The sequence below is a fragment of the Chanos chanos genome, chromosome 2, assembly GCF_902362185.1.
Source record: "Chanos chanos chromosome 2, fChaCha1.1, whole genome shotgun sequence".
Classification (NCBI taxonomy): Eukaryota; Metazoa; Chordata; class Actinopteri; order Gonorynchiformes; family Chanidae; genus Chanos; species Chanos chanos.
This window is the reverse complement of record NC_044496.1, coordinates 29,081,939-29,095,476: the sequence shown is the minus strand read 5'-3', so window position 1 is coordinate 29,095,476 and position 13,538 is coordinate 29,081,939.

The following is a 13,538-nucleotide window of genomic DNA, read 5'->3' as shown; positions in this document are numbered from 1 at the left end:
CACGACTACTGATTCTAAATGTTCATATTCCACACATGACTACTGAGTATAAATGTTCGTATTCCACACATGACTACAGGTACCATGTGACGTACCATGATGGTGCCTATGGTTTTACCGCGGAACATTAGTTTACCCCATTTTTGTCCGTACTGTTCTGCCTTATTTGTATAATTGCAAGCTCTACAAGTCCAGTCCGATCGACAGGCACTACTACAAATAGGATGGTATATGAAAAGTTCCTACACTCACATTTTAAGTCTTTCTGATTTCAAACATCCAAGAGGTACTGCAGACCCACCTGTCCAGGTGTACCGTAGCAAGGCTATACACAAGGATTGCCCCAGAAGGCGTAGGAAGCGTGGCCGGCGCTCGGGCTTCCAGGTGTGGAGGAGATGGCTGCAGAGACTGGAAATCAACTGAGAAATCTTCCACAGAGGCCACAGCCGGCCCCCAGGACTGGAATATCACATCCTCACTTTTTGACTGTCCTGTTTGATCTGGATATGTCCTACAGTCTCTGGCAGAACATCTGGCTGCCTTCAACAGAGTCAGCTCCCTTGTGCAAAACGCAGAGTTAACCTTGGGGTCCTCATGGGCCTGTGCCCCGAATATTGTGCTCCTCAAGCGGCAATACCTGTTCTGAAGATGGCCCTGGTGAACGTAAGATCAATCACAAACAAGACCTTCATCCTAAACGATCTCTCTCTCGTGGTTTGGATTTTCTTTTCCTATGTGAGACCTGGCTGAACGCCAGTGAGTCGGGCACTTTAACTGAACTTTAACCAGAGGGCAGTAGCTGTGTTAACTCACGTAGGCTATCTGGCAGAGGTGGAGGGGTTGCTTCTGTTTATAAAACCGGTTTTAGCTGTTGCATGCTGCCTGCAGTGTCCTATAAGAGCTTTAAATGACAGCTGATCAAAGCTGGACTTGATGTGCCCCTGCTCTGTGCTGTGGTATACTGTCCACCTAGAGCAAGCGGTAACTTCATACAAGACTTCTCAGACTTCCTTGGTATGACTGTGTCCATATAGGATAGGATTTTAATTGTGGGGGATTTCAGTATTCATATCTGTTGTCCCAACAAGTTTCTTGTGATTGACTTCACCAGTTTAACTGAAGCTTTTAATCTGTCCCAGTCTGTTTCTGGGCCGACACACGAGTGAGACGCATGATCTAGTTTTATGATATGGCTTTGATATCAGTGACATGCAAATATGTACTACCTGTATTTCTGATCATATGCCTATTGTTTTTAGTGCTGACATCCAGGGCCTTGTTGGGAATTGTCATCCTCCACCCCACTACTCACAGGTTATCAATAATTTGACGGTAACCCATTTTGCCAGTCCCTCACTTGAAACCCTTCCACAACCAGTCTGGAAAACCCACTGAAAGATTCCACTCCAGACGAGCTGGTTATTGCCTATAATTCTTCCTGTGAAACTATCCTTGACTCAGTGGCCCACCTTAAGTATATGCGACCTAAAGCCAAGTCTAAAGCCATGGTTTGATGACACCACCAGAGCACTAAGACAAGCTTCCGGAAGGGCAGAAAGAAAGTGGAAGAAAGATAGGTTACAAGTATCATATGAGATTTTAAAACATTCCTTAACCATTTTCCAAGAGGCCATAAGTCTGCGAGAGCAAGATATTTCTCAGACTTGGTAGCAAAACACAACCACCAACCAAGGGTTCTCTTCAACACATCAACGCCTTAATCAACCCCACTGACAGTGACGGCAGTAATATATCCTCACTGAGCTGTGATAGTTTTGTTAATTTCTTTGTCAGTAAGATATCTGCTATCCGAGCTCATGCAGGTTCCAGAGGTGCCCCTGTAGTAGCTTCTCCAATACACACTGCTACCTTAAATAACTTATACCTTTTCTCCTTCTCCCACTTCAGCAAAGTTGTTTCTGATCTAAAGCCCTCCTCATACCCACTCAACCCTATTCCTCCTCAGGTTCTGAAAGAGGTTTTTGACAGTGTAGGTCCCTCCTTTCTCCCTCCATTCACATTATGAATAGCTCTCTTATTTCTGGCCAAGGACCAGCATTTTTTAAACATGCAGTCATGCAACAACTCATCAAAAAGCCCAATTTTGACCACACCAATCCGATTAACTACAGGCCAATTTCAAAACTACCATTCCTTTCCAAGATACTTGAAAAGGTTGTATTCCCGCAACTGCAGTACTTTCTCACTGAAAAGCTAGATATTTTTGATATTTTTCAGTCTGGTTCCATGCAAAACACAGTACTGAGTCTGCAGTAATCAAAGTCACGAATGACATGCTGCTGTCTGTAGATGCTAAAGACTGCGTAATACTAATATAGTTAGATCTCAGTGCCACCTTCGACACTGTAGGCCACCACATTCTTATATAGTGCCTGGAGCACTGGGTGGGCATTTCAAGCACCGCACAAAAATGGTGCGCCTCTTTCTTAGAAAGAAGAACCATTTCAGTTTCTTGCAGCGGATCGTCATCTGCCCTGCCCCCTTTTTGTATGGTGTACCACAACGATCGGTGCTCAGCTGTATTTTATTTTCGTTATACGTTACCCCTAGAGCCACATTATGAAATAGCATAGAGTGTCCTATCAGTGCTGTGCTGACAACACACAGTTGTACCTCCCTTTGAAACCTGGTGGCCCTAGCGAGCTGAAACGCCTCTTTGACTGCCTAAATAACATCAAGCACTGAATGGCTCGCAACTTCTTAAAACTAAATGAGAGCAAGACGGAAATTTTAATATTTGGATCTCCAGACATTCTTAGAAATGCAGCTTGCAATCTAGGGCCACTTTCCAGTTATGTCAAACCCTATGCTAAGAGTCTTGATAAGCAAATAATTACTGTTGTTAAGTCGGAGAGAACCAGATTTACATGTATTATTAGATTTATAGCTCTATTAGCTCCATTGCATTTTCACAAAATTCTTTAATGTTGCCAAACAACCATTAAAGACCAATTTTATGTCTCCATTAATGACATTCCATTCCATTCCATTTTATTTTGTTTTGTTTTATTTTGTTTTTTAACCTGTGCAACTTTTATTTTGAAATGCAGCCCCAAATTTGTGAGGGTTTCTGGCCTTTACAAGTCTTTTCACATTTCGCAAAGAGTACAGAGAAATATCTCCCAGTGTCATTTTATGATTACTTTGCTTTTTCTATGTGATACAGAAATATATATTTTTTAAATGGAATCTGAAAATATCTGACAAATATAAAACAGCAAGCCTACTCTACTTTATCCATGCATTTCTTTGTTTCAGCTGAATAATATTATTTTATGGAGTTAATGTTTGTTTGACATATAAGTTTATCTAGTTTGACATTAGCTAGCTAGTTAGGCAGTGTTGTTTATTCCCAAAGAGAGTCATGAGAAAGCTTGAGGAACATAAGCAATCTATCTTATCATTCATCATCAGTCTGTCATGTGTCACTGCATTAAGCGAGGTCAAGCAGATGTTTTCTTTTAGAGATTTTGAGACAATAATCCATGTTTTTATTTCTTCTCACTGGGAATATTGCAACGCAACGCTATTCTGTCACGACTTCAGCTACTGCAAAATGCAGCCACACGTCTGCTAACAAAATAAAAAAAATTGTGCCATATTACTACAATTTTAGCGTCATTGTGCTGGCTACCAGTTAAATTAAGAGTCGACTTTAAAATTGTACTGTTCGTATTTAAAGCTTTGAATGGGCTGGCTCTAGAATATCTCAGTGACCTTATACATCCCGTTATAACTCCCCCTAGAGTACTGAGGTCATCCGATAAGCTGCTGCTCTCCATCCCCGTTTGAGGCGTAAAGGTGACCGTGCTTTTTCTGTGGCCAGGCCCAAGATGTGGAACAGCCTCCCTCTCCATGTTCAATCAGCCTTCACCATTGAATGTTTTAAATCCAGGCTAAAACCCCGCTTGTTTCTCCTGGCTTTCTAGGTGTTTAGAGGTGTGCTTATACGTGCTTTGTCGCTGTCTTTGTGTTAATTGTACATTTTTGTACCATTTACTTTTTACCGTGTAAAGCACTTTGGTCAGCCGCGGGTTGTTTTCAACTGTGCTATACAAATAAAAAGAATAGAATAGAATAGAATGGAATAGAATAGAATAGCAATGTTCATATTCCACACATGACTACTAAGTATAAATGTTTGTATTCCACACATGACTGTTGAGTATAAATGTTCATATTCCACACATGACGATTGAGTATTAATGTTTGTTGAATCGTTCTGTTCAGTAGCCATATGGGAATGCGTCAACATGGCTCATGAGTAATAAAATGAAACAGTAGAAAAGCTGAGTGTTCTCCCCTACTCTTAGACGAAATGCAATATCTCTCTGGAGGAGATTGCAGCTCGTCCATAATGGGCATTTGTATAATCTGAGAGTGCCGGGGATGACAGGAAGTGCATATGAATGAGGGGAAGTGCTTCCTCATTGGAGCAGAGAGGCTGATCTGCCATATGGGAAATGTAAGTGTGAGTTCCTTTAGTGTCCCCAGAGGCAGAATAACAAATGAAGAAGGTTTGTCTGTTTCAAAACTAAAGTAACAATCTCCTCTCAAAGAGATGAAAAGGCATTTGTGTGAGTGCTCGTGGAGCGGTGGCAAGTAGGAGGAAGAGCTGACATCCTGTGAAGTCCAGCTCTCAGGGTTTTGGACCATATTATTGGCCCCAGTAATGAATCGGCTTTCAGTCTTTCAGCGTGAACTTGCCGTAAGTACAGGATCAGAGGATCTTATCTGTGCTGTTTTGAATGTTCATTGCCAGAGAGCAGTAACGTGTCGTAATGGTGAAATTGGTTTATGACTCCCCTGCATTGCTTAAGCAGAATATGTGTTACCGTGTGGCATTCTGCTTTCCTGCCAGGTCTCACTATGTCAAAGGCCAGAGGTCTGTGTATGTGATTGGATTAAATCCAGTGTCATCACTCATAGAGATGGGTGGGCAAACTCATCTGTCAGACATACACATACACACACGCATGCACATACACACACATATATGCTCTCACATGCACACTCACACTCACATTCACACACACACCAATTCTGTCTGTCCATTAATCGCTAAAGAGAGATGGAGCCTGACCACTGTCTGCTGACCACTGGATTCCTGCCAAGCTCACCCATATGTGATTCTCATCCTGGGTGGAGTGTGTGTGTCTGTGTGTGTATGTGTGTGTATGTGTGTGTGTGTGTGTGTGTGTGTGTGTGTGTATGTGTGTGTGTGTGTGTGTGTGCGCGTGCGCACTCTGTTTCATTAGTTCTTGTGTGGATTTGTCAGATCACTTTGCTGCTGACTCAACAGACTAGCTGATGAGAACTGAGGCAGTGGCTGGAGTCCAGGAGCGATGAGCTTTACTTCTGAGATGAGTGGAAAAGAGAAGATACAGAGAGATGGACCAGAAAAGAGCAGGAAGAAAGGAAGACAGGCCAAGGGAGAGGGGATCAGGGCTGAGGAAATAGCTTGGAAGGAACTCAAAAGAATAAAAATGAAGCTGAAACAGACAGCCATTAGTTGTGAGGAGAACAATGAGGACACTGATGGGTAAGCGTGCAGCATTAGCTGAAGGCTGGTTAATAGAAAACACGTGTTGTGTAAATGAAAGAACAAACACACACAGGGTCCAGCATCCACACTCTTATGACGATGACAGCTGTCCACATCTGCTGGGCAGCAGGCCAAATGAAGTGCACGAACTGCATATTCATGTCAATGTGTTTATTCAGTTCTGTTTATTTACTGTCACGCTGACGAGAGAGAAACGGAGGAGTCATGTAAGAACGATACAAAGAATACAGGGGAGCTGAGGACATCAGCCAAGAAAGGAATACAATAAGACAGGAATAAAGTAAGAATGGTAAAAGAGGGAGAGAAGTGAAGATGGAGAGAGAGAAGAGAGATAGAGCAAGAGAGAGGAAGACAGAGAGAGAGCGAGACAGAGAAAGACAGAGAGAGAGCGAGACAGAGAAAGACAGAGAGAGAGAGAAGAGAGAGAGAGAGAGAGAGAGAGAGAGAGAAAGACAGAGAGAGAGAGAGAGAGAGAGAGAGAGAGAGAGAACCAATGTGGATGTTGTTGTTGTCACAGCACTTGAGATCATCCTCCAATTAGTCAGAGAATGAAAACAGTGAGTTCCACCACCAGCACAGTCAGTCAGTCAGAGACCAAACAGGACTCCCAGTGACTGAATTCTGTTTTATTTGCTCAGCACAAAGGAGAAAGAAAGCAAGAGAGAAAAAAGAAAGAAAAATACAGAGACTTGCATGTGGAAAAAACAAAAACACTGATTGTGTAAAAGTGATGAAGGATGGAGGGGGTGGTGTGTGGAGGGGGTTGTCTCCTTTTTCAATCTGCTTATTTCCTCTGGAAAAAAATGCATATCAGACTGCTTGCTGTAATTGATGAAGAATGTCTTTCCATCTGACAAGCAAGTGCCACATTAGCACCTACGAGCCACAATTAAGCGCTTTTGCGCCATAATTGTACAACTTGATTTATGTGCTGTGGTTCAGTGGGGTTACAAACACAATGACAAGCCATACGGAGGGATTTGGAGCATCTCTCTCTTATATAGAGCCATGCGCTCCAAAAGGAATAGCTCCTATTAACACAGCCAGCGAATGCCCAGAGTCAGCCCACGACCAGGCGGCACAGGCAGGAGGGGCTGGGCTCAAGTCTCACGACAGGAGGAGAAAGGAATCTGCTAAAAATACAGAATCCATTGTATTCAGATGGGCACAGAAAATCACTAGTTATTGTTTGCTCCCCCCCCCCTCTCTCTCTCTCTCCCCTCTCTTCTTTTTCTAACCCCTTGATGTCTTTCTTGCAAGCCATTAGTAAATTACCTCGGAATTATGGCTTGGTTTCCACGTTGACTGCTACTGTTCCAGCGCATTTCGCTAATCTCTCATTATGCAGGCAAACTTTTATCATTCAGCATTCCTAATTATGTGCCGATTGTGTAATTACCAGAAGACAGTTAATTAAAACCCCTGCAATGCCATAATGCGCGACCCCATGTAGAAATAATTGATTGATTAAGGAGTGCTTGAAGGTACGGATAGATGAACTCCAACCTCTCTAAAATAAACCTCCTCTCCTTTAATCACAAAGGGGATGCTTTTGGAGAGCATCTCAACCCCAGGCAGTCTGATATGTTTTTGATGCATTCAAATAGAAGAATGTTATGTCCCAGTGGTACTGGGTGTTACCCTCTCCCAGTACTCTAGCTCTCTGTGCCAACAATCTGACTGAAATGATGAGTGGTGAATTGTTTGTGGTGGTTGTTTGTGAACAAATCGTTCTTTTTGGTAAACTTAGAGAACAGAGTGCTAAAAGAGAAGTTCTTGAGGTTGCCTCAATTACACAGTCACATTTTCTCCATTTTGAAAGTTTTAAAAGAGGAACTGTATCTGAAAATCTCAGCGCCCGGTACATTTTGACAGCTGAAGTTAAGATAATGTGCTTCTTACAGCACTGTGTGATGTGATTGCTTAAGATGCAGCCATAAGTAAATGAGCTCAAAGTCTGAACATGGACCTGTAATTGTCTCCACAGAGAGATGCCGTATGCCTGCATCATGTGTTTAAGCATCATGGAACGAGCTGTGTTTCCACCGCACTCTGACACATGTGTTTGAGTGAGTTTATGTAAACACTCACACAAGGAGGCCTATGTGGCGAGTGGAACGATCCAACAGATCAAATGTGTGTTTGACAGAGGTCAAGTGCGCAGATTTCAATCATGTTCTCAGCTCAAGAGAGCAGGCCATTTAACTAGCCTCTCACACACATTTAAAGTCATCATGTTATCAGAACGGCTTACGCTTGGTGCCTCTTCACTTATTCATTAATACCACATAAATGCACAAGGAAGAAATTTTCAGCACGAATTCGCAAAGATCACAGAACCATCACGAGGCAGGAGAATAAACAAAACTTAACATAGATGCCGACCTCCTGCTAATTGTGGTTCTGTGAAGGACAAGCTTTTACGCAGGTACCCATCTGTAGCTGCACGCTAGCAAAACATGATGTAAGTTCCATAGGCGTAGCCGATTAACTCATAGTCCAGTCTTTAAGCTCATGTTAGCCTTTAATGGCCAGGGATTGTGATGGTCAATGGGGGAAGAGCAGAACAAATACAGACAAGATAATTAGGAGGGAGGAAGACAGCATGCACAAGCAGACCTGGGTTGAGGAGGTTTGCGCTGGGTTGAAAACGTGGCATCATCATTAAGTGGAGCCTTAGCAGGTTTTTGGTGGGTCATAAATATGACTGTCACTCACAAACATTTACTGCTTCTGAAAACAATGAACAGTTAAGAATAACTCAGTGGCTACTGTGCCACTGGCCTTCGGGCCTGTGTTTGTTTCTCTAAATCAGATTTCATTTAGGCTGAACTCCCAAAACCTCAATAAACGTGTCTTTTAAGGGACTGGAGAGTTGAAGAAAACAGAGAAACGAAATAAAGTTTGGCAGAGGATGGAGAGGATTTTTCAAGGGACTGGATGTCAAATTTAAGAGTTGTAACTCTCCATTTGTATAATATGATGTGGCTTAAATGCATCTTGGTAGTGTTATAAGATGGGATGCCTTGTTTTCCTTTACTTTTGTTTTTTCTGCACACTTACTATATTTCTGCAGGAGCAAATAAGAATAGGTCAATACATGTCACACATGCAAGCAAACACACACACACACACATAAACACACACGCACACATGCACAGACAGACACAGACAGACAGACACAGACACAGACACAGACACAGACACAGAAACAGGCAGACAGACAGACAGCCAGACACACACAGACACACACACACACACACACACACACATACACATATATCTCACTACCTATAATATAGTGAGGGGATCCTCCATCAAAGTGACTGTTCCAGAACTCTAGGAGCACAACAAAGCATTGCTGGTAAGAAACCCATCAATTATTCAGCTCTGTGAACAGGCAACACAATAAAAATCCAGAATATTCCCACCTGATAGCGTTAAAAGGAAGAGGAGATGCTTGGGGGATCCAGACTTGATAGACTCCACAGTCCCCAGATGTGGGCTGGTCAAATCAGCTGGGTTGGTCAGAGTCACACTGCCCTCCACAGATCAAAACATGTAACAGCAGGAGCTTGACTGGTGAACTAACAAGACAGAAGAGAGAGATACCAAGAGAGCAATAGTACAGGAAATCCACAGAGTAGCAGGGCAGTGCTCCATCCCGCTGCATTCTCACTGAGATTCTGCACAGATCTGTTCTCACTTACGCCTAATATCATATCAGTGAGGTACATGCTCAAAACAGAGCCTGGTCATGGTGTCTAGAGCATATGTAACTAAAGTGTTTGAACTTATTTCAGGTTACACAGTGTGGCGACCCATTCTGGATGCAAAGCAGCGTTCAGTTTTCACAGGAGTGCTAATCTCCTTTTGCAGTAATTCTGTACAGAACGCTAACACACATTGTGGGTGCCCCATTGATCTTCTTCCTCGATCAGTCTCGACAGAACCAAAATGAACAGTTTCATCAGGGATGCCAAGTGCTCATCTTGGACACTAATTCATCATTTCCATAAGTGAACAAAAGTACTAAGATACAGCCAGTGAAAGGAAAAATACACGATTTGAAAATGACAAAGAAAAACATAGAGAGAGAGAGAGAGAGAGAGAAAGAAAGAGAGAACAATTTAGAGAAGAAGAGGAACCCATCAATAGCAGTGAAAGCAGCACAGGCAGACTGCAGAAGGTCAGCAGAGTTTTCATATGGAGTGACCCCCTTCCACAGATGTACTGCTTGACATGATCAGTTTGCTTTGCTGTGATGATGCATCAGATGGTGTAGGACAGAAGTACCAAAGCCTGCCATTGGAAGTCTAGCATGTCAGCTTAGCTTCAGAGCAAGAACCAAACCAGAGGCCTTGAAAGCCAGCTAATTGTTTTAGTTGCTCTCAAAAGTTTTAGATATAGCAACCTCCAAGTGAGATATTCCTTGTCTTGAAGTTACTAACCATGCTCTAATACAATTAAGAATATACTGAAGTCATTGAAGAAGCCCAATCAGAAAACTTAAACTTCAGTGGGGCAGTTTTACAAGTTCATCCCAGTCTTGGAAGCACTATTTATTCTCTACCGAAAAATCGTTTTTGTCCTGTGTGTGTCTGAAATGTCTCAAATGCAGCCAGTATCTATTTGTCCTCATCCACAGGAGCTGAAAAAGATGGGACAATACAAACTTGTGCTAAAAAAAACCCTATACTAAATAATCCTTTATAATCCTGTTGAGAGAGTCAGCCTGACTGTAAACTGATTTAAAACAACTGAAAGCGATTAAAATGTCAGATGTGGAAAGGCTGGCATGGCTGCCAACCAAAGAGAGCTATCAGAGTATGAACTAATCACACTGAAAGTGGTTTTGCTTCCTGACACATGATTTGTTTGCAGGTGACTAATCTCTCTTTTGCTTGGCTGTGGTGCCAAGCACTGAGCTGAGAGAAGGGGAAACCCGCTGATTTGTATTGATGTACTTTTGAAAATCTGACCATGGGTCCCTGGCAGCTGGGGTCACTCTCCATCCAACTACATTCTGATGGACTGTCAGAGTCATTTCAGAGGTGAAACGAAAGTCTTGTTCTAGTTGGAGAAAAACCAACCAGAGAGCCTGGTTTAAAGTATCTTGGCGTTAGATCGACTGGGGATTGAAGCTTGAGTTTCACAGGGCCAAGTATTTCTGCATGTGTGAGGGAAGGGGTTTGGTGGATGTCAGACGGTCACCTCCATCTTCTCCACCCAGCATTCTACCCCCCTCATCCCGCTTCCCGTCTGCTTGTTGACATGGGCACAACGCAGAGACGAAGCACCTGGCACCATTGCGTGTGCCTGCAGGGGGGCCAGGTAACGTGGGCTAACTGTTAATTAGTTGCTATGTCATATCCATGTCTGCACCTGTTTGCAGTTCTTTTATTTGTTTTTCTCTTCCTGGGACCAAGTGTGTGTCACAGTCAAACCTTCCCAGAGAGTAACACACACTGAACCTCCTCAGGGTTATTACTTTCTCATCTTTAAATATTATCCCCAGTTGAGTTTCACTTGCACAAGCTGTTACCATGGGAATAAGGGCAAGCTAACAGCCAATCAGGCAACAGGAAGACAATCAGGCAACAGGAAGACAATAACAGGTATTGTTGGTTCATCCAGGATGTTGTCAACAAGGATTTAATTTCAGTCAAATTAGAGCTGTGTTCCCCTGTCCACTGCTGTCTTGTTCAGCTTGAACATACAAGTTCAATCAAGTTGCGAATGGATCGCAAAGCAAACTGTTAAAAGATGAAAAGTTTGGGACATGCAAACTGGACAGAGCAGTCGGACAGAAATTTAAGGAGAAACTGAACAAAATGGGTGACATGAGAGAAAAGGGTGTGTGAGACAGTGAAGGCCATGAATCCCAAGGGGAGATTTCCTTTGACAGCTCACACCCCCATTGTTATAATCAGGTCTGTCTTCACAACCTAGACCCCTCCACAGCACTGAGCCATGGGGTTTTAATCAGAGACAAACACTTTCTGCTACTTACAGCCACATTATACTGATTTTTATTAACAGACTTAATATAAGACAGCTACTCTAGTCTGAAGATGAGAGGCAAACAGAAGACAACTAGCTTAGTGTGTATCACACTCAAGTTCACACATATCCTCTGTCTTTTGTTTCTGTCTTAGACTTGTTCTGTGAAACTAGACAACGCTTCCAATGATTACTCCAGAGTAATACAGAGCGCTATGAGACATGCAAAAAAAAAAAACAAACAAACAAAAAGCAATATTAAGAGTAGAAAGACTGGAAAGTGTATAACATTGGCTTATTTTCAGTGAAAGAGGTTACATAATGTCTCAGTAGGCCAGAGTGTACTCACACACACACACACACACACATACATACATACAAACACACGCAGGTACCCACAATTTGACACACACTGACACGCTCAAACATAGATAAATAAACAGACACACATGCACACACACACACACACACACACACACACACACACTGACACACGCAAACATAGATAAATAAACAGACACACGTAGCCACACAGACACAGACACACACACACACACAAGAATGAGAGAGGTTTTGTTTGTTTTTCTGGTCTGATAAAGGTTGTTTTACCCCTGCTGAAGAGGTTCACTCTCAGTAAACAGCAGAGACAGGCCAACAGGGACTCATTCACTGCCCCACAAACATGTGACCCCCGGCCCAAACTGTGCTTACACAGAGGACACCCAGTAGAGTCGATACAGCACACCAACCTGCAGGGATTTGTCCTTTCTTGCACACTCAATGCCCTTTGTCACTACCCCCTCCCCCTGCAAACCTCCCCCATGTCTCCACCACCACACAGCAGTGCTGGAGAATGTCCTCCGCAGTAGCAGTACACGTCATTACCCAGGACCCGGTTTAGGGCATGATTCTTCTTTTTTTGTTTTGTTCTCATGTTCTGTTTGTTTTAGTGAACAGTTAAGCTGGCTGAGGTCCTTCTCTGCCACACTGCTTTCACAGACTGGAGCACAGCCCAGAGCTTTGGCCCAGAGACAGACAGAGACACAGAAAAGTGCAGAGAGAGGAAGAGAGACAGAGCCAGAGCCAAGAGAGAGACAAACAGAGAGACAGACAAAGAGACAGAGAGAGAAAGAGAGAGACAGACGGAGACAGAGACAGAGACAGAGACAGACAGAAAAAGAGACAGATGTCGAGGTTTTGGCTTGGCAATATAGCTAAATAAGTGTCCCATCCAATGACACACTGCAGTTTTATCCCAGTGTGACCTCTTTTTTTTTTCTTTTTTTTTTTTTTAACAAACTCAAAAGTTCTCTCATTTAATGTTTCACCTGATATTACAGAGATCAACTACAAAGGTAAATATCAGGCTATTAGATTTTCAAGCCCGTTTCTTCCAGTGTAAACACTTAGCCTGTATCCTTGTGCGGTTGTCAGTGGTGGCCTTCACCTCAAAAAACACCATCAGTCTCTCTCTCTCTCTCTTCCTTTCCGTCTTTATCTCTCTCTCTCTCCTACGACTTCCCATCATAGCTTGATAAGATCGATCTCTCTTAAATATGTGAGAGAGTCATTTAGAATGACATTCATAAGATGCTCATCTTCCCGTTTCTGCCCGACCGTCTTGGAGGGGGGCTCCCCTCCACCAGAGGCCTTGACTGGAAAATAGAGGAATGCAGTGAAGGATGGTGAGAAGACCTTGGAGGAAAAATGAGCTCATCTGGATTATCTGCTTTACCATGGCAGCCACTGAAATCAAGTTTACACCAGTCAGATAAACATGGGTACATGTCTAATACACTGAGTTATCATACAGTTAAATGGGAGAGAGATCAGTAAAACAGGGAAAATTCCTGGGTGTTACTTCAGCACTGAAAAACGTACATTTTCTTTGTTTTATTTTTTGGGGGGTTTTTTGTTTTTGTTTCTGCTTTTTTTAAATCTTTGCAAC